This window comes from Dendronephthya gigantea, unplaced genomic scaffold, assembly GCF_004324835.1.
Source record: "Dendronephthya gigantea isolate DGI-Jeju-01 unplaced genomic scaffold, DenGig_1.0 000195F, whole genome shotgun sequence".
In the NCBI taxonomy this organism is placed as follows: domain Eukaryota; kingdom Metazoa; phylum Cnidaria; class Anthozoa; order Malacalcyonacea; family Nephtheidae; genus Dendronephthya; species Dendronephthya gigantea.
This window is the reverse complement of record NW_021163205.1, coordinates 150,535-169,897: the sequence shown is the minus strand read 5'-3', so window position 1 is coordinate 169,897 and position 19,363 is coordinate 150,535. Positions and strand designations below refer to the sequence as shown.

Sequence of the window (19,363 nt, the reverse complement as noted above, 5' to 3'; positions counted from 1 at the left end):
ACAATAAAAATATTTGCCGATCAAAAATGAATTTTTATTCTATCAGTATTCTTTAAAACAAAAATAACTTGACGTTTATTTGCGCATACGATAACGCTTTTACACATGGAATACAGTTTTTTTGTGATCGGCATCAATTTCAAGGTGTATTTGCAGTATAATTTTTAAGGCCGTCGTTAATGAGGCTTTTAGACCTGAAAAAAAGGTCGCTCATTTAAAAGGGAAAAAACTTAATAACCTGGGGTCAAGATCAAACCGATCTTGGCAAGACACAACATTTGCATAGAAATATTTTCGAGATCTAACTACATAAGAATAGAAACAAAAGAGTTAAGATAACCATACCTTTGTGTGTTCGACATTCGAAGAATACGGCCCCAGTGTTCGAGGCGCATTATTCTCATTTGAAACGTCGCGGACCAAGCTAATGTACATCCATTACAGTCAAATATGTTGAATTTAAAATTTCGTCTCTTAGATGAACCATCGAGTATGTTTTCATATCAAAAACAGAACAGAATTTAATAAATTCACTCCTTTGTCGCCATGTTCCAAAAAACAACAAAATTTACATATTTTTCGCAAAGCATGACGGTATTTTTGAGCCCAAATTTCTCAATTTTTAAAAAAATCTCCTCTTAAATCGACAAACTGTTATGTAGCAAAATTTACATAATTCCTGTTCATTTAATAACGAATTTAGAGTCCTATGCTTTCAACATGTCCTCCGTTTCTGTCTATGTAAGTTTGACAGCGTCGAAGGTTGCCTTGAACTGCTCGTCGAACATTTGAGGCATTGTGTTCTTCAAAGCTATCGTTGAAAATTGAATAAGCAGAATTTTTGCGATAAATTTGCATTTTAGTTTTCAATAATAATTAGATTTTAAAGCCCTTTGGAACTAATTTTCAATAAAACAAACGTCCAATTCCCATCGGCGGAAAATTGTGATTTTTATAAACTTTTTTTGTCGAACCAGTACTCCTTCATTTTTCAACTAACTGACACGCGCAATGTGTCATTTGAAAGAGAAAAAAATGAACTTAACAATGCTGTGAAAATCAACCAAATTTGGCAAATTTATTTTGCATTATTACACGCAAAAATTAGATTCCATTTTTTTTTATACACCCTGTATAACATCTGGTCAAATTCTCTCCGCTGGACATCTTCGTGCAACCTTTCGGGTTTAGAGCATCCCATCCAACACTTTGCTAAATGTTATGAATAAATACGTGGTTTTTGTGGTAGTCGTTCTCGTAGCTGTTCGTTTACTGCTTCTAACGTCGACATTGGATTTTCGTTGATAATTTCTTTAATACATAGTGTCATGTCGCGATCAACCTTCGTGTTATTACACCCACCATCAGTAGCTCTTCTATACGGTCGTGCTCCAAATAACGTCTGATGATTCCTCTTGCTGTTGATGGATGAATTCCCAGTGTGTCTGCTATATTTAGATAATCTTGTTCAGGGTCATTGATTTAGGGCATTCAAATTGAATGCCCTAATTAACTAAGCGCTCTCGGTTCTCTTGACTTATTCGTTGTCTTCGCCGAACAGCAGCCATTCCAAATCAGTAGAGTTGTACTAAAATATCGGTCGTTTTGTTGCCTTATATAGGATTTCAGATCAATTGTCATGAGATTTCATTTGTCTCAGGCATGACGCGTGAAGGGAGATGTCATATCGGGTTATTTATTGTATGTCGTTAACGTGTAATTGACAACCGGTTGAGTTGAGTTCTCTTTTTGCCTAAATAATGTTGTGTATTTACTCAATTGATTGTACTACAGGATGTATCGAAAAAATGGTAACACAAATGTGACGCGCTATATCTCAACAAATCGTTGATAGATTTCATCGAGTTTTACATCATTGGAAAGCTTAGTTATTTAGCTTTTAAATGCTATGTTTTATGTGGCATTTCGACAAGAAACCAGTGAGCAGTGCTTGGGCAAAAGTTTTAAGTGAAAATTGCATATTTCCACCGATGGGAATTAATGAGACAATTGATATGCATTTTTAATCAATAATAGCAACAATTTACAATGTTAAAAACGCACGATTGTTTTACATAATTACGGTCATGCAGTGTTTATGCTCCGACACCTTCCACGTGTCCTCCGTTTCTTTCAATGCACAGTTCACAACGCCGTCGCATGCTCTGCACCGTCCTTCTGACGAGTGCCTGATCGTTGACCAACACAGCGACTTCCCGATGAATGCGAGCTCGCAGGTCATCAATATCGTTGGGAGGGTTGGTAAAAACTTTGCCTTTCAAATAGCCCCACAAGAAGAAGTCACACGGCGTGAGGTCGGGAGAACGAGGTGGCCATTCCACTGCATGATGTAACGCAACAATTCGATTGCCGAACAATTCTCTTAGGCGTTGCGTAACAGAATGGAGACGATGTGCAGGAGCACCATCTTGCACCCACCAAAGATGCCTGAATACGCCTCCCACTTGCATTTCAAAATGCTCCAAAAGCTGCGGAACAACATCATTGTTATACATTTGCAAATAATTGAGGCCGGTGACGTTCCTTTCGAAGAAAATCGGACCAATAATCTCACCACTTTCACACAAACCTATCCAAACTGTCACCTTCTGACGGCTGCAATTCACATCGTAGTTGAATTCTGGCGGTTGACCTACGGGAGCATATTCCCGGACATTCTGAGTATTGACATCACCATTCATACAGAATGTAGCTTCATCACCAATGACAAAATCTCGCAGGAAATTTTCGTTTCTCTCGCATCGTTCGGTCAACCACCTTGCAAAATTCAACCGTCTTTGAAAATCGCGTGGTAGTAGCTGGTGTCGGACGTGCATTCGATACGGGTATTGTCTCAGGTCCAAGCGGGTTATCCTGTTAAAAGTTGCCGATGGTAGGCCAACACCGTTACGTCTTGCACTGGTACCAGTCGGATGTTCTGCGAGCCGATTCCTCACCAATTCAATGTTTTCTGCAGATCTGCCAGTCTTTCTTCTGCCAGAATTCCCCTTGTTTCGGTTATGACTGGTGCCATGCATGCTGTTCAAACTTTCTTATGTTATATCGGATGGTCTTAATTGCTATGTCTTGTCGTTCAGGAAATCTCTCTCTAAACGCATCTCGTGTTCTTGCTAAGCTGCCAAGGTGATAAAAGGTTCTCACAATAAATGTACGTTGTTCAATTGTCAATTGACCCATCTTCTTTTATTTTGTCGCGTGCTAAGTCATGCATACTCGCACTACGTAAATCAAATTCTAATAATAATCGGCGATGATAGGGTTTTAAACCTCTTGGGACTAAATTTCAAAAGAAACGTGTGCAATTCCCATCGGTGGAAATATGCAATTTTTACTTAAAACTTTTGCCGAAGCACTGCTCACTGGTTTCTTGTCGAAATGCCACATAAAACATAGCATTTAAAAGCTAAATAACTAAGCTTTCCAATGATTTAAAACTCGATGAAATCTATCAACGATTTGTTGAGATATAGCGCGTCACATTTGTGTTACCATTTTTTCGATACACGCTGTATAACTCCGTTGACACTACAGTTTACGCTTTTAAAAGTGTGTTTTGTCATTCATATGAAATTAACATTTTTGATTTTCCAATCATGTTGGTGTTAATGAGAACAGTTTTCCTTAAATAAACAATTAATAAATATACCAGATTAAACCAACTCCTTCCTTTAAACACTTCAAAGATGCCATGCAATTCATGTAGCGAAGCGGTTATGACGTGCACAAATTATTGAATCAAAATTGCGAGGTTTTCATATTTTGCCAATTCAAATTTACAAACGAAACATTCTTTTTCAGCCACTTGAAAGCTTCCGTAGTGTGGCGGTTATCACGTGCGCTTTACACGTGCAAGGTCCCCAGTTCAATCCTGGGCGGAAAAATTTCGCTTTCTTTCCCTGTGTTAAACACTAAATTTTTCTGCTTTGGTTCTTTTCAATGTTTTTGCACGATAAATTACAGACTATATATTATTAACTATGTAAGCATCAAGAAAAAGAATATGATCTAATCTATTATCTAATCCAGAGTCCTTGAACGATTTTGATATAAGTAGCAATCAACACCGACATCGTTAGTATGGTCGCAGTACGCAGGAGGATTATTCCATCCATTATGACTGCAATCCCAGATGAATGATTTTTCACCAGAGCAATGAACATGAGAAAGCAACACCGGACCACTTCTTTCGTCATAGTAAGCCAAAAACCTGATCTTCTTTGCTCCGGAGAAAACCAACTGACGACAGGCGACATCACCTTCAGTAATTCCAAAATCATATCCGCTGATCCACAATGTATCATAACACACTGTGCCCCAGCGAATTTTTGGATGATAGATTTCCACTCTTTCAGATCCATTAATATTGTTACTTGAACCATTCAATCTGATTTTCAGTTCAGAGTTGGCTATAACATAGACAATTACATATGTAAGGAAAGACAACTTTCACTTGATTATCTGTCCTCATACGTCTTTTCTCTCGCGTAAATATATACAACGGTAAATAAATAAGTGCACTTCTGGAGCCGGTTGTTCGAAAGGCGTTTAGCTTAAACGGTGGATAAGTGAAAGTTTAAAAATACTCTCATAGATTTTGTGAATGACTGAAACTACATTTTATGCATTAAATATGTGCTCCACCGTTTAAGCTAAACACCTTTCGAACAACCGGCCCCTGGGCCGGTTGTATCAAGCCCGTTTAGCTTAAACGGTGGATAAATCAAAATTAAATAACACCCTTACAAGTCTCTTGAATGAGTCGCCTTGAATTCTATGCACTAAATGTGCAGTTTTAAACAGTATCTTTGTAAGAAAGTCAAAAACACTTAGTTCGCTTGTTGAATAAAAACGATAAACTTGCTTTCTACAACTTGATAAAACCGGCCGCAGACTACTAGTTGTCCTTAGCTTCATGGTTAGTATTCTCACAAGGGTTTTACGCTCCCATGCATTGCTAACAAAACAGAAAGCATTTTTGGTTAGGTAAGAACTATACATTTGGTTAAAATTGAACACACGTTACCCGGCTGATATTTTTTGCAAAAGCTTTCTATCGGAATTGGTTGGTAAGTAATAACGCTAGTATTATAGTCATCTTATTGTTACCATCACTTCATTTGAGTTATTCACTGTAAAAGCAATAAATTCTCCGGCGTCAGCGACGGAGTTGAAAATTCGCCTTGGTTTTGTTTTGTGTTTCTTTTGTTGTTTTTTTTTCGTCCTCGCAAGCGAGTAATGGCACGAAATATACTAGCATTTGAAATGTGTATGTGAACGGATTCATCGACGTCCCAGTTTTGTCTCCCAAGAGTTGTGGTGCACAGCTTTGGCTAATTTTTTCATGCGCGTTTCGATTTCGCTCGCATGATACGCGTTATTCCTCCAAGAGGAACAAATAATTAAATCGTTCTTTTCATGCTGTTCAATTAAGTTTAGATTGAATTGGGGTAAGAATATATTCAATACATGTAGATTCTGTTCCTATTTCAATAATATCGCTGCTATTTCGCCGTTTAACAAGATGTGGCCGTGTATAGTGCGTTGACACGTCGCAGTTTGCATAGGATTGAAAATTTTATATAACTATATAAGCACGAATTCCGTTCCGAAGGCGAAGTGTAAGACAAGGTGAACGTATCATGCGGTTTATTTACATTTTAGAACAATTGAACTTCTATACTTTTCAAAGCACGATGTGCTTCTGAATTTCGCGATCGAACAACATTTAGGTTCGCAAGGCATCTAAATGAAAATGAACTGTATTGTTTTTGTTCAGAAGCTTTATATTGAAGACCGGCACGTGCGCGGAACGCCGGAGTTAACGCCAGAATAGGCGTCTTGTTAACAATAAATCCAACCAAATTCGAACATTTTGTTGCTTTCTATGCGCTTCCAGGGCTTTTTGGGAATTTTTGGAAAGGAGGGTTGGGGTTGTGGGGAGCAGAAAAGAGAAAAAGCCCTAGGATCGACCGTTGAAAATACCCACATCTCGTGCGTATTTGGAATAAGTATAATTAAAAGACTCAAGGTGAAATGCCCTGGGAACGAGGTTAATTGTTGCAGTCTTGTTTTCTGCCATTTACGGCACCCTTCGATCGCACCCTTATTTATTTGCTTCGTTCGGAATAATTACAAAAAATTCCGCCAATTACACTTAAATGAGGAAAGATCATTTAACTAATACGAAGTCAGAAGGGCTGGCCGATTCCAAGGCCAAAATCAAGGTAAAAAGCCCTGTGAACGAGGCTGTGACTATATAGAGATCAACGTGAGCATTTTTTTCAAGTTGGAAAAGCATCGGTTTTGAAACAGTTTAGTAAAATAAGTAGCTCCGCAATTATTTGCGACAAAATTTTCAGCCTCTGCGAGCTTGGGAAGGACAATATGAAATTATTTGCTCTGATAATCTGTTTGTTTATTATACGCTAAAACACGGACAGGGATGCATATCGAAATAGACAATTTGCAAAACACTGTGAAATTCGACAGGTTATTAATTCGTAACGTTGATTTAACGTCAGCAAATTACGCAAAGTATAACGGCGAATTTCACTCAGCGCAAGTAACGTTTAATCATGTATTCAAATTTCGTGCAAAAGCCCTACAGTTCCAAAAGACAACGTAAACACCACGTAACAACAACAACGCGACTCGGTGCGAAGAGAATGCAAGCTAATGACGCACAATGCCAACCTAACAATGTGTGGCGTGGTTTCTTCTCTGTTCTATATCTTAAATTAAAGTTGCTAACTACTAAACGAAACCACTATAGTCCTTAATGCTGTTCGTACTCAAAATATTTGAGTGGCCGGGTATCTCGTACAAGAAGGTCTAGTTGGTAGACTTGGCGCAGTACCATGCGTATTTTAGTATTAAGAAATATAGCACTTCCAAGCAAACAAATTTCCATATGTTATTAGAACACCCGATGTTTCGCCAATTTTCGCATTCTTAATCTTATTTATATCGCAAGAAAAAAGAAGCACAGCGCACAACTGGTTTGTTTCCCCTAAGTTCTGAATTGGGTTCTCTGGCGTGTAAGGTTCACGTGATTACCGCTACACTACATGAATTGCGTAGCATCTTTGAAGTGTTCAAAGGAAGGAGCTGGTGTTATCCGGTATATTTATCAATTGTTTATTTAAGAAAAACTATTTTTACAAACCATCTTTAAGTTTGAAATCTGCTGTGCGATAACATTTGACCACAAACGATTATCCAGTGTTCAAAATAAGAAAAGTAAAAGTAAAGTGTTTCCATCCAGGATTGAACTGGGGACCTTGCACGTGTTAGGCGCACGTGATAACCGCTACACTACGGAAACTGCCACGTCCCCAGTCATTTCAATGATGTAAAACTGATATATACATAAAAAAAAGCCAAAACTTAAGAAAGCCTGTGGACAAGGCAGCTACGCAAACACGCAAAAAAAAGTCAGCAAAACAAGAATGGCAAAATTGTGTCTTTAAAAGAGGGGAAGAAAGCAAATGTTTCCGCCCAGGTTTGAACTGGGGACCTTGCACGTGTGAACACATGTGATAACCACTACACTAAGAAAACTATCCCGTAATTGAAAAAGAATATTTCCCCTCTGAATTTCAATTGGCAAAATATCGAATAATGGAAATTTTAGTAAGATAACTATAGAATTCTCTACGTTGCGGAAATTAAGATCAAAATTGTTTTTTACGAGCCATAACGGTTACAGGTTCAAATAAATTATATTGAAGAAATAGAGCGAATATTGATGTCTCTGTACATGGTCAAACCGTTTACCTTGCGCCTCTAAAGAGCTCTCGCATTCCAAGGTCTAATTAAGAAATATCGCACTTCCAAGCAAACAAATTTCCATATGTTATTGGAACACCCCATGTTTCGCAATTTTTTGCATTCTTTATCTTATTTATATGGCAGGAAAAAAAAACACAGCGCACATGTGGTTTGTTTCCGCTAAGTTCTGAATTGGGTTCTCCGGCGTGTAAGGTTCACGTGATTACCGCTACACTACATGAATTGCGTAGCATCTTTAAAGTGTTCAAAGGAAGAAGCTGGTGTAATCCGATATATTCATCAATTGTTTATTTAAAGAAAACTGTTTTCATAAGCGATCTCTAAGTTTGAAATCTGCTGTGCGATAACATTTGACCACAAACGATTATCCAGTGTTCAAAATAGGAAAAGTAAAAGCAAAGTGTTTCCGCCCAAGTTTGAACTGGGGACCTTGCGCGTGTTAGGCGCACGTACGTGATAACCGCTACACTACGGAAACTGCCTCGTCCCCAGTCGTTTCGATGATGTAAAACTGATATATATATAAAATTAGCCAAAACTTAAGAAGAGCCTGTGGACGAGGCAGCTACGGAAACACGCAAAGAACAGTCAGCAGAACAAGAATGGCAAAATTGTGTCTTTAAAAGAGGGGAAGAAAGCGAAATGTTTCCGCCCAGGTTTGAACCGGGGTCCTTGCACGTGTGAAGCGCATGTGATAACAACTACACACGTAAAAACGCACAAGTTGTAACAAACCTGCAGACAACTTCTCCCAAATCTGTCCCAACAACTTGTCAACAGGATGTCTTCGCACTGGCGATAACAGCTTGTTGCGACGGACTTGTGGGGGCTTGTTGACGAACTTGTAGGAAGACTGTTGTGACAATACTGTAGCAAGTTGTTAGTAACACGTTTGTAGCAAGCGGGTTAACAATATGTAACAAGGTTGTGAACAACTTGTAGCAAGCTTGTTGAAAATATACTGTAGCAACTTGTCAAATTCTATCCGTAACAGGATTGTTTCATCAAGCTTGCTACAAACTGGGCGACGCGAGTAAAAATACACTCGCGTATTTTCCAGGGGGGGGGGTTCAAAGAAAAAACAAACAACATGTTGATAGAAAGTTTGAGCTGTGTATTTAAAACAAATATAAACATTTACAAGATAGCTACAGGTTGAAACCGAAGGTGAATGTAAACTCTAAAGATTATTCTTGTGTGTACACAACGAGTACGAGTAATAGGCTGATACGATATATTTCATTTGAGTAAAAATGTCTTATTAAATATATAAAACACTTAATATAAGATGTCATTGTGAATCAATTTTTAACAATTTGTTAACCCAAAAATGTGAAATATGTGCAACGTGTTCAGTGATGTATTAAAATGTGCAATCATAATTTAACATGGAACTAAAATCATACCAAACGACGTTTTCACATAATCACATTTCACTCGAATTTTTTGAAATTGACAATTTAATATATAAAATTGGCTTACATCTGCCATTATAAATTAATATGATGTTTGTTCACAATCCTTGTAAATGCTCGTTCAGAATTGATGATATAAAATCTCTATGACACTTTGGGTGTTCGTTGTGTCATATGTATCAATGTACACACTTACTTCATTTCAGTTTTATTGCATGAAATGTTTTAAATGGAATGACAATGTCTTAGCTCTTTGAGGCCATCGGCAAATAGACTTTGTCCACTGATCATGCTAATTTTTTCTGTCTACATCTGATTACAGCAGATTCAATGCATTGGTATTGTTCATTGAGGTCAGTAATTACTGTTCATTGAGGTAAGTAATTGCCTAAATTTCACAAGTTTAAATGTATATAAAATTAGAAAAAGCTTAGTGTGAGGGGTTGATACTATCGATCGGTGGATAAAATATATTTATTGACAGCCCCTTGATAGCCTTCATGATGTGAGACTGTGTCTAGTCATCTGGAATGTATTTCCACAATTCCCCTAGGTGGAACCTATTTAACATGTGTACTTTGTTAGATTGGTCATGTTCAAATATATGCTTATCTTTGTTGGTAACTTCTCTTTCCTCTACAACAGGCATCTCGGCATCCACAAATCCACATTGGTAGTCACAGTTATGTACCACACTTACTTTCTCCAACAAGGCTGTAGATGGTATCAATCCTTTTGTTTCTGCATGTTTCCTCAAGCTACGGTGATCTGAATTTTCCGTATACTATATTGCCAGTCCAAGTGCATATCAAACATGGCCATCCCTTCTTCGTGAGCTAAATAGATAACAGTTATATAGGATGTCTCAAAATAGAGGGAATGTAATTCAACTTCGTGCAGTACGTCATAATGCGTTCTTACGTATCATTGTGGGTGTACAGTATACAAATTTTTAAGTTTAACATGCCACATAAATCCATTGCCATTTCATTTCCAAGCTCCACTGAGTTGACCAGGTTGGAAGCACTGATAAAGTGGATGTTGCTGAATTTTGAGATCTCTTTTCTTGGTAGGGATGCAAGAAACATGCAATAACTCTCCAAACGATTCCATTTTTTGCTTCGGTTCCAACTCGTCTCGTCAGAAAAAATGACAAGTGGTAGAGTCAACGTTGGTTTACCAGCAGCTGCTATCTTCGTTGGATGCGGTCTTTCCATTTCTTCCACTTCCGAGGTATAACGAGAAATGTAAAGCCTTTCCCGCCAGGTGAATTATATCAGCGCGGTCGCTTCCGCGTACTTTTCACTATAATTAAAATGTAGATGGAAACTTTAAGGTGATCAGTGTTATTGTTCAACATAATAATAATGGACCTCCATAGTTAGCTCCAATACTTCGTCGTTTATTTCTTTATATCTGATTCTGATCCCAGACAATCCATTAATCGAATCTATAGCTATCTCCTCGATTTGTTGTGTTATATAGCCAATGATTGATATCCAAAGGCAAAAGCTTTTGTTATTTCACAAATGTGTACCAACGAGTTATCAATATTCTGCATGAAACAAATGATATTATGTATGTAATATTATGTTCATAATTAATTCACAAACAATACGTAATCATTCCTATACCTTCATGTAGAAGCTATTTACTTTTCCGTGACAAATCGTTCCCCCTGTAGTATACGTCACTACCTCTTTCACATAAACTGTTAACTCGTTAACGTTTGCCGAAGTGGTCTGGAATTGTCCTTCTATACACCACCTTCTTCCCTGAATTTAGAAAATATTATTGGATCATCTTTTAATTAAAACAACAGGTAGAATTACACCAATTAACTGATAGAGTTCGCTAATGAAACGATCGGTCTTCTTAGGGAATCGCACTATTTTGCTGGCAACCGACGGAGTTGCTAGCTGTAGTTTTATGATATCAGAAGGCGCAATCCAGTAAAAAGGATGGCCGTCTCCATAACTCTATAATGATAAAGGATTACTTGATAAATGTGTTTGTTATTGAGAGTCGGCTATTATACCCGCCTATGTCCGGTAATTGTGAACCTGAGGTCTTAACCGGAGACTCTTTACCAACATTTTACTTTTAATTATAGTTTGACTGTGAAATTGCTTTAGAGTCACCTTCTTTAATGGTACACAGTCGTCCAATCCATCAACCTTGAATGACAGAATGGCGGACAGGATGGAGGTTGCACACCAAATCGTTCCAAAATTGTCCAGAGAAATTCTAATTCTGCTCTCGACTGAAATATAAATGAGAACGTGCTAGTTGGGAAACGACGTCCTCCGAAAGCACAAATATTCTGGATAGAGTTTCAAAGGCAATAGTGGGGGGCTGGCGAGAGCAGCCCATGTCGGCGGGAACATGTGGTCGCACGCAAAAACGGTGCCTGTGCGCTGCAGATGGTTTTGCGTCGAAATTCGGCAAAATATCGCTCACGTCAATGAGAACCTGATCGAGGTTTCAAAATTTTTTCATTACCGTACTCTAACCCTACAAAATAAACTATGAGCAAACTGTATTGATTAATTACCCCCTCCTCCAGCTAAACATTTGGCCCGATACGCATTAGATCCATTGCACTGACGTGCCGACCGGGAGAGGGGGGGAGTTGTTTCACAAAACAGTAAAGGTTCATAAAGCTGATATATAAATAATTAACGAAGTGAAAGCGTTTTGAGTTCTGGATATTTATAGATTTTACCCACAATGTTCGTTATTTGCACAAATGCCCATTGTGACGTCATGAGCAAGAGGGACGGGGGCGTAAATATAAGTAAATTTGAAAAGTAACGCCTTAATTAGCGACAATATGAAATGAAATTATATCAGTGAAACAAAATTTAGTTTGTACAAAAATATATTATTTTTTACTGACCTTTGGCCTCATAACACTGTGCGCATAACAATACAGTAAGAAAAACTTCTAGTCAGGAAAGGGGAAGAAGTCGTTGCCCTCTGGCTCCGTGGCAGCACCTTGATATGCCGGTTCATCTCGTTCGCAAGCCAAAATTTCGTCCATTAACCTGACACCCTCGTCAATAGGAATTTTGTCGTCTGATGAATCCATTATGTCAGAAGGGTGTTGGCCTCTTTGCTCCAGATGCTCCTCGTCATTTTGCGAGTCGCGTTTATTTACTTTTGTCGACTGCATCAACGGTGCATTTTTTATTACCAGCAACCTTTGCAAGTGACTGCGCGATGAAAAGTGAAGCAAATAGCTTTCCTGTGACTCAAAGTCCTTATTGCAGTCCTCGCACGTATTATTGGCACTCCTTCTTTTTTTCATCATTTATTTTTGGGCGATTTTTCTCCGGAATTTTAGCCAATAGCACGCGATTACAAAGGTCAAGTTAATGTCATTCGGGATTTTAAAGCGCTCGAAGAAACGAAATAGGTCCACTACCAGCCTTAACAAACTCAGCCCGGGCTGAAATTTCAGCCCTGATCTTAAAATAATTCTGACGTGTCATAACACAGCCCGGGCTGAAACTTGCCATGTGATTGAAAAATATTTTGGCCCCGGTTTGCCGTGCTAAAACTCAGCCCGGGCTGAAAAGACACCATGTAATCAGCCCCTTATAGGGTTGTCTCGCGAACAACAATCCCGACCGAGTGTGATTCGACCGTGTGCGTCAAACACTTTTCAAAGAGGTCTTTATTATTATTAATTAATTTTTTTTAATGAAGTTGAATAAATTACGCTTATGTATCGAAACACCCGGTTTTTTCTTGCGTACACACCACGCACCCTCTTTTTTTTAATTTAATTAATTTCATTTCCGGTTCAAAATTAATAAATTTTAATATTTGGCAGACGTTAATAAATGCAGAGGCAGACCTATCCTGTTCTTCATTCCTCAATTCAAACTACATTCATGATTTGTTCTTTATATTCTTGTTTTGGTTTTCTGAATTTGTGGAAGGTATTAAACAGCAACTAATCATTTTTAAAATCCTATTTATTTGTCTTTTATAGAAAACGCAGAGAGGACTGCTGCTGATGCTGTCAATACCGCTATAGCGAAATTACAGGCCGATGTGGTCGGGATAAAAAGAACTCTATCTGCTATGAGCAGCATCCAGGAGGAGATTCTTTCATGCGTAAAAAAAAAATGAAGAAAAGCTTCGAGGCCGACCAGCTGGAGATTGGGAAATGCTGTCACACGGTATAAAGCCACTATTATAAAGCCCTGTTACCCTTGTAAAGCCACTATTATAAAGCCATTATTATAAAGCCCATGAAACTATTGTTTCTACACCTGGACTCTAAAACCTGAATAAAATGATTACGATGTGTATATTATTTTAATATTAAAATACTAATATTGAATTGAACAGGAAAACCTGCTCCAACTTCTGGCTAAGCTTTATACGTCAGATGGTAGATTTCCATTTGAATCGCCCGAAAAAGAGCTTTGTTATTTTTATTTCTGTAACCTTGAGCCATCCCTCACCCCTTAGACGATCCTTTGAGGTTTTGACCCTGCTTCAGTAGACCCCCTTGGCAATTTTACTTTTGCTGCCAATCACCCCCATCATTTTTTAACTTAATTCTGACTCCTTTTGGAAATTTTTCTTTACCCCACAGATAGGTATAAGGGGCAGATAATAAATGAAATGGTCTAATTTGCTATGGTCAAATGCAGGAAAATGCAATGCCAATTAAAGCTAAAGTAGCATGGGCATTGGGTGCATTATATGTATTTGCAACAGTTAAACATGTGTTCTGATCACATTGGCTGTGTTATTTTCTTCACATATCTAGAGGGCTTTAAAACAAGAACTTACCAATTCACCAACTGGGCTGTCGTTGGCGGAGCTGCTAACCCGGTTCAAAAAGTTTGAGAATGTTAAATTATCATCATACTGGAGGAGCGAGGAGAGGAGAAGGGTATGGCTGTCATGAATTTTCCCTTTATCATGAGAGAGCATAGTCACCAATTGAACTGTATTATTATTATATCACACTGTAGCTTCTTGGAATAGCTGGATACGAACAGTTGTGTCAAGCACCAACAGAGGTTGTCAAAGACAAAATCATGCAGCTAATTGGGCAGAAGCATAGCTATGGATGCAATCGCATGAATTTGCATAAAAAAGTCATTATTGTGGTAAGTGATAATACAAGTTAATAGAGTGTTTTACAAAAAAAAGAAGTGGACAAATTAAACCACCTGTGGTTGTATAAAAAGGTAGTTGACTCCTAACTATATACAGTCAGTGGTTGTATTGGCCAATTAAAATTACATTACTCTTGTTTCCTGCTTTATGGGATTGAAATAAAAAAAATGATTTATAGTTATCAAGCATGGTCAATGCCAATCATTGTAAGAAAAGATTCCAAACCGTCAAATATATATAGAAATTATCTTTACAGCGCAAATACATTAAGTATTATATGTTATAATACATTAAGTATTATATATGTTAAGTACAATTGCACATTAAATTTAACTGATCAAATCTGTGACTGTCACAGCTGGTTTGCCTGTATTCTTGCCAATGTGAATAACAATAATTTGGTGCTACATTCCTGAGAAAAAATGTAATATGTTAAATAATAACGTAAGGCCTTCAAAAAAATCAAACAGTGCATGTAAACGACATCTCTAATAATATAAAATTTGTTTAGCTGCATTTAACAATGCTGTTACAACTTGTTTCCACAGACTTGCTAACACAGCCATGCTGCAAACCTGTTACCTCGGCCTTGTTACAACTTGATGGCCACAACAGCCTGTCAACAAGTTGTTCTGACAACATTGATGTGACTTGTTGTGGACAAACTTGGTACAAGTTGTTCTAACATGTTGCTGCAGACCTGCAAGCCAGCAACTTGTTACAAGCTGTTGATGACAACTTGCTACAAGCTGTTCCCTGGACAAGCCTGTTACAACTTGTTCAACAAGTTGCTACAAGCTTGTTAAGCCAACAATCTGTTGACAGCTTGTGCGTTTTTACGTGTGTACACACGTAAAAACGCACGAGTTGTAACAAGCCTGCAACAAGCTTGTCGCAAGCTCGTTTCAACAAGCTTGTTGCAAGATTTATTCGCACCGCTTGTCCCAAGTTGTTGTGACGGACGTGTAGCAAGTTGTTGTCAGACTTGTAGCAAGTTTGTTGTGACAATGCTGTACCAAGGTTGTTGCCAACAAGCTTGCTACAAGTCTGACAACAACTTGCTACAAGCTTGTTGAACTTGAGCTGTTCCAAGCTTGTTATAACAAGGCCGTTACAAGCTTGTCGCGACAAGCTTGCTGCAAACATGGCCGCGCATTAAATCTCGCTTTAAAACACGCGTGTTTTCCCGGAGATTGTGAAACAAAGAACAAACAACACAAAGTTTGATGTAAAAATCATATTATTTTAAAAACAAATTCAAAGGTTATACAAACTTCACATTTGAAGTACCAAGATTACTAAAGGCTCAGTACAAGAACATATGTATTTTCCTTTCTGAGTATATAGCCTAATAATCAGTTCGTAAGAAAAGTTTCTTTGCATTCATATGGTAAAAATTAACTGGTGCATGAATATTCTTGTATAATACAAGTATTTCAGTCACTTGTTGAATTGACTTCGTCATCCCAAGAATCAACAGCTAGCTGCACCTCTTTCCTATAATTCACTTTGTTTGATACGACTTTCCGGCCAAAACCTCAGTTTAGCTCCAGTTTGATAATCAAATTCCTATAAAGTATAATATACAATGGCTTCAGGAATCAGTTACTTTAAAAAATATGCAAATATTTTTGAGGAAACTGGTTTGCAAATACGTTGAGGAAACTCCATCCTGTCTGCTGTGGCGAGGGTCTTGCTTGCCATCCAAGTCTAATGTCAAATAAGTAATGTACAAATACTTTATTACCATAATACGTAAATATATATTATTATTTCTAATCAGAGCATGATAAAAACATACGCACAGACTATTAAAAATAGGAAATTTTGCACTTTACCCCACACCTACTCGTCATTAAAATATTTGAATTATTGAATACAAAAAACCGGCAAAGTTTCGATTTTGATAAATATCCACAGAAACTAACAGTTCAATGTTTATAAAAAGCAATAAATTCAACAAATATTTTAAAAACTATATAGTTTTAAAAGGCTAGCTTGTGTACTATAATAAATTGTGTTGCGGCGTTGTGTACGCCATATCAAATATTCATTACCAGAAATTTGCGACATGATAATTTGCATGTATACTAATTTGCATTTACCTTTCAGCATAATGGCCTTCAACTTTTACTATAAAATACATGGAGTAAATATACAAAACTTAAAAATGCCGTTGCCTTAGACCTTGCCTACTGTTTGCCGACCTCTAGATCGGTAGAGCAACTGTTTAGAAACGTTTTGGTGACCAAATTTTTTAGCTTGGGCATTTCTGCAATCTGCCAAATTTAAAAATATATTGCTCAAAGTTTTATCCGTGTTCTGTCAACGAACTTATAAAATCACTCACATTGATTCGAATATCTCGATTCAGGTAGTTGATAAATTGACGTGTAATATACCAAAAAAAATTGTTAAAGATATTGTCTTTTGTATTTGCGTATAAACTTTTCTGTACGGCTCAGATTTTCACTGCAATCACTTTAAAAAATATTATCAGTCTTATCAGGAACTTGAACAATACGAAGGCTATATACACATTTGTTCACAATCAGTTGGCCGAACGTAGAAATACCTAAGGTAAGTAATTCGATCATTAAAACGTTGGGAAACGGCTGTTCTATTGACCCAGAGGTCGGCAAACAGTAGGCACGGTCTAGGGCAACGGCATTTTTAGGTTTTGTATATTTACCATATGTATTTTATAGTAAAAGTTGAAGGCCATTATGCTGAAAGTTAAATGCAAATTAGTATAAATGCAAATTATCATGTCGCAAATTTCTGGTAATGTGGATGAATTAAACGCACATACCTTTATTAAAACGTCGAACTGTAGTATTCTTCAAACTTTTTTAAGTTGCCCATCCGTTTTAACTGATATTTCAACGTTTATTAAACTTTTAAAGGCTTAAAAAATCAAAGGTTTTGGCACAAAGATAGCTCAATGACCAGGTGAATCAGTGAACTCTTGAAAAGAGCAGGGAAATTTGCAAATATACTGACGTATATTTCAACCAATAAGATCACTTATACATAGTTTAAACAGAGTCTGAACCAATGAGATTACTCCGTTGAAATCGTCACTTCCTCAACGGTTCAACGGTTATAGATATCCTTGAAACAAGGAAATGTTCATCTGTAATGTTTTTAAGGAATTCGGATTCTTTTCAAATCTTATTACTAAAAGAAGTTATGAACTTCGTTGCAGAGTGTTAAAGTGTTTAAAAGCTCGTTGATCTTGCCTTTGCCATTTGATGAATGGCAATGATCAAAAAAATCATATTTGGCCCAGTTTAAATTGATTTTGTTGTTATCGGAAAACTTTTGCCGTTAACAATGTCGCTACAACTTGTTGGAACTGTCTTGTTACAGCATTGTCACGCGCAGCCTTCGTACAAGCTTGTTGTGACAGGCTTGTTACAACTTGATGACTATAACAACTTGTCAACAAGTTGTTCCAACAACTTGCTACAAGTCTGCAAGCCAACAAGTTGTAGCAAGCTTGATGTCAACAAGCTTGCTACAACCTGTTGTCTCAACAAGCTTGTTACAACTTGTCAACAAGCTTGCTACAAGCTTGTTGAGCTAACAAGTTGTCAACAAGATGTGAGATTTTTAGGTGTGTACCTTGCGATTAAGATTGAACTCGGGACCTTGCACATGTAAAGCGCACGTGATAACCACTACACTACGAAAACTTTCTCGTGCCTGGAAAAGAATATTTCCCCTTTTAATTTGAATTAACAAATTATCGAATGCTGGAAATTTTAGTAAGATAAATTTAAAATTCTCTGCGTATGATCAAAAATTGTTTTCTGCGAGCCATAACGGTTACAGGTTTAAATAAAATAAATGGAAGAAACACAGCGCACAAAGCTGTTTCTGTACATGGTCAAACTGTTTACCTTCCGCCTCCAAAGAGCTATCGCATTCCAAGGTCTGATTAAAAAATATCGCACTTCCAAGCAAACAATTTTGTATATGTTATTGGAACTCCGGGTGTTTTGCCAATTTTCGCATTCTTTATCTTATTTATATTACAGGAAAAAAAAACACAGCGCACATGTGGTTTGTTTCCGCTAAGTTCTGAATTGGGATCTCTGTCGTGTAAGGTGCTCGTGATTACCGCTATACTACATGAATTACGTAGCATCTTTGAAGTGTTCAAAGGAAGGAGCTGGTGTGATCCGGTATATTTATTAATTGTTTATTTAAGGAAAACTTTTTTCATAAGCCATCTTCAAGTTTGAAGTCTGCTGTGTGATAACATTTGACCACAACACTGCATTTGACCATGTATTTTTTTTAGATCTGTAACCGTTATAGCTCGTAGAAAACAATTTTTGATTTTAATTTCTGAAGCGTAAAGAATTTTACGTGCGCCTAACACGGGCAAGGTCCCCAGTTCAATCCTGGGCGGAAACACATTGCTTCTATACTTTTCCTATTTTGAATACTGGATAATCGTTTGTGGTCAAATGTTGTCGCACAACAGCCTTCAGACTTGAAGATGGCTAATGATATTAGGCGTCAAGAATTTTTAAGTTATCATTCTAAAATTTCCAGGATTTGATATTTTCCAAATTCAAATTTAGAAAGGAAACTTTTTTTCTGGCACGCGAAAGTTTCCGTGCTGTAGTGGTTATCACGTGCACTTCACGCAAATTCCCAGTTCAATCCAGGGGGGAAACATTTTGCTTTGTTTCTCTCTTTTGAGAGCACAATTTTGCCATTCTTGTTCTGCTGAATGCTCTTTGCGTGTCTCCGTAGTGTAGCGGTTATCACGTGCGCCATCACGCGGAAAGTCCCCAGCTCAAGCCTGGGCGGAAACACATTGCTTCTACTTTTCCTATTTTGAACACTGGATAATCTTTTGTGCTCAAATGTTGTCGCACAGCAGATTTCAGACTTGAAGATGGCTAATGATATTAGTTGTTAATAAAAAATGAATAAATATACCGGATTACACCAGCTCATTCCTTTAAACACTT

General features: G+C 37.5%; 2 non-coding genes across 2 annotated transcripts; both read right to left on the bottom strand.

The window, feature by feature from the left end:
* Positions 1 to 7,272: 7,272 nt before the first annotated feature.
* On the bottom strand, positions 7,273 to 7,345 carry Trnav-aac. The gene has a single exon. It is a non-coding gene; the product is annotated as a tRNA-Val (tRNA).
* An 868-nt stretch (positions 7,346 to 8,213) lies between these two features.
* On the bottom strand, positions 8,214 to 8,290 carry Trnav-aac. The gene has a single exon. It is a non-coding gene; the product is annotated as a tRNA-Val (tRNA).
* Positions 8,291 to 19,363: the final 11,073 nt, after the last annotated feature.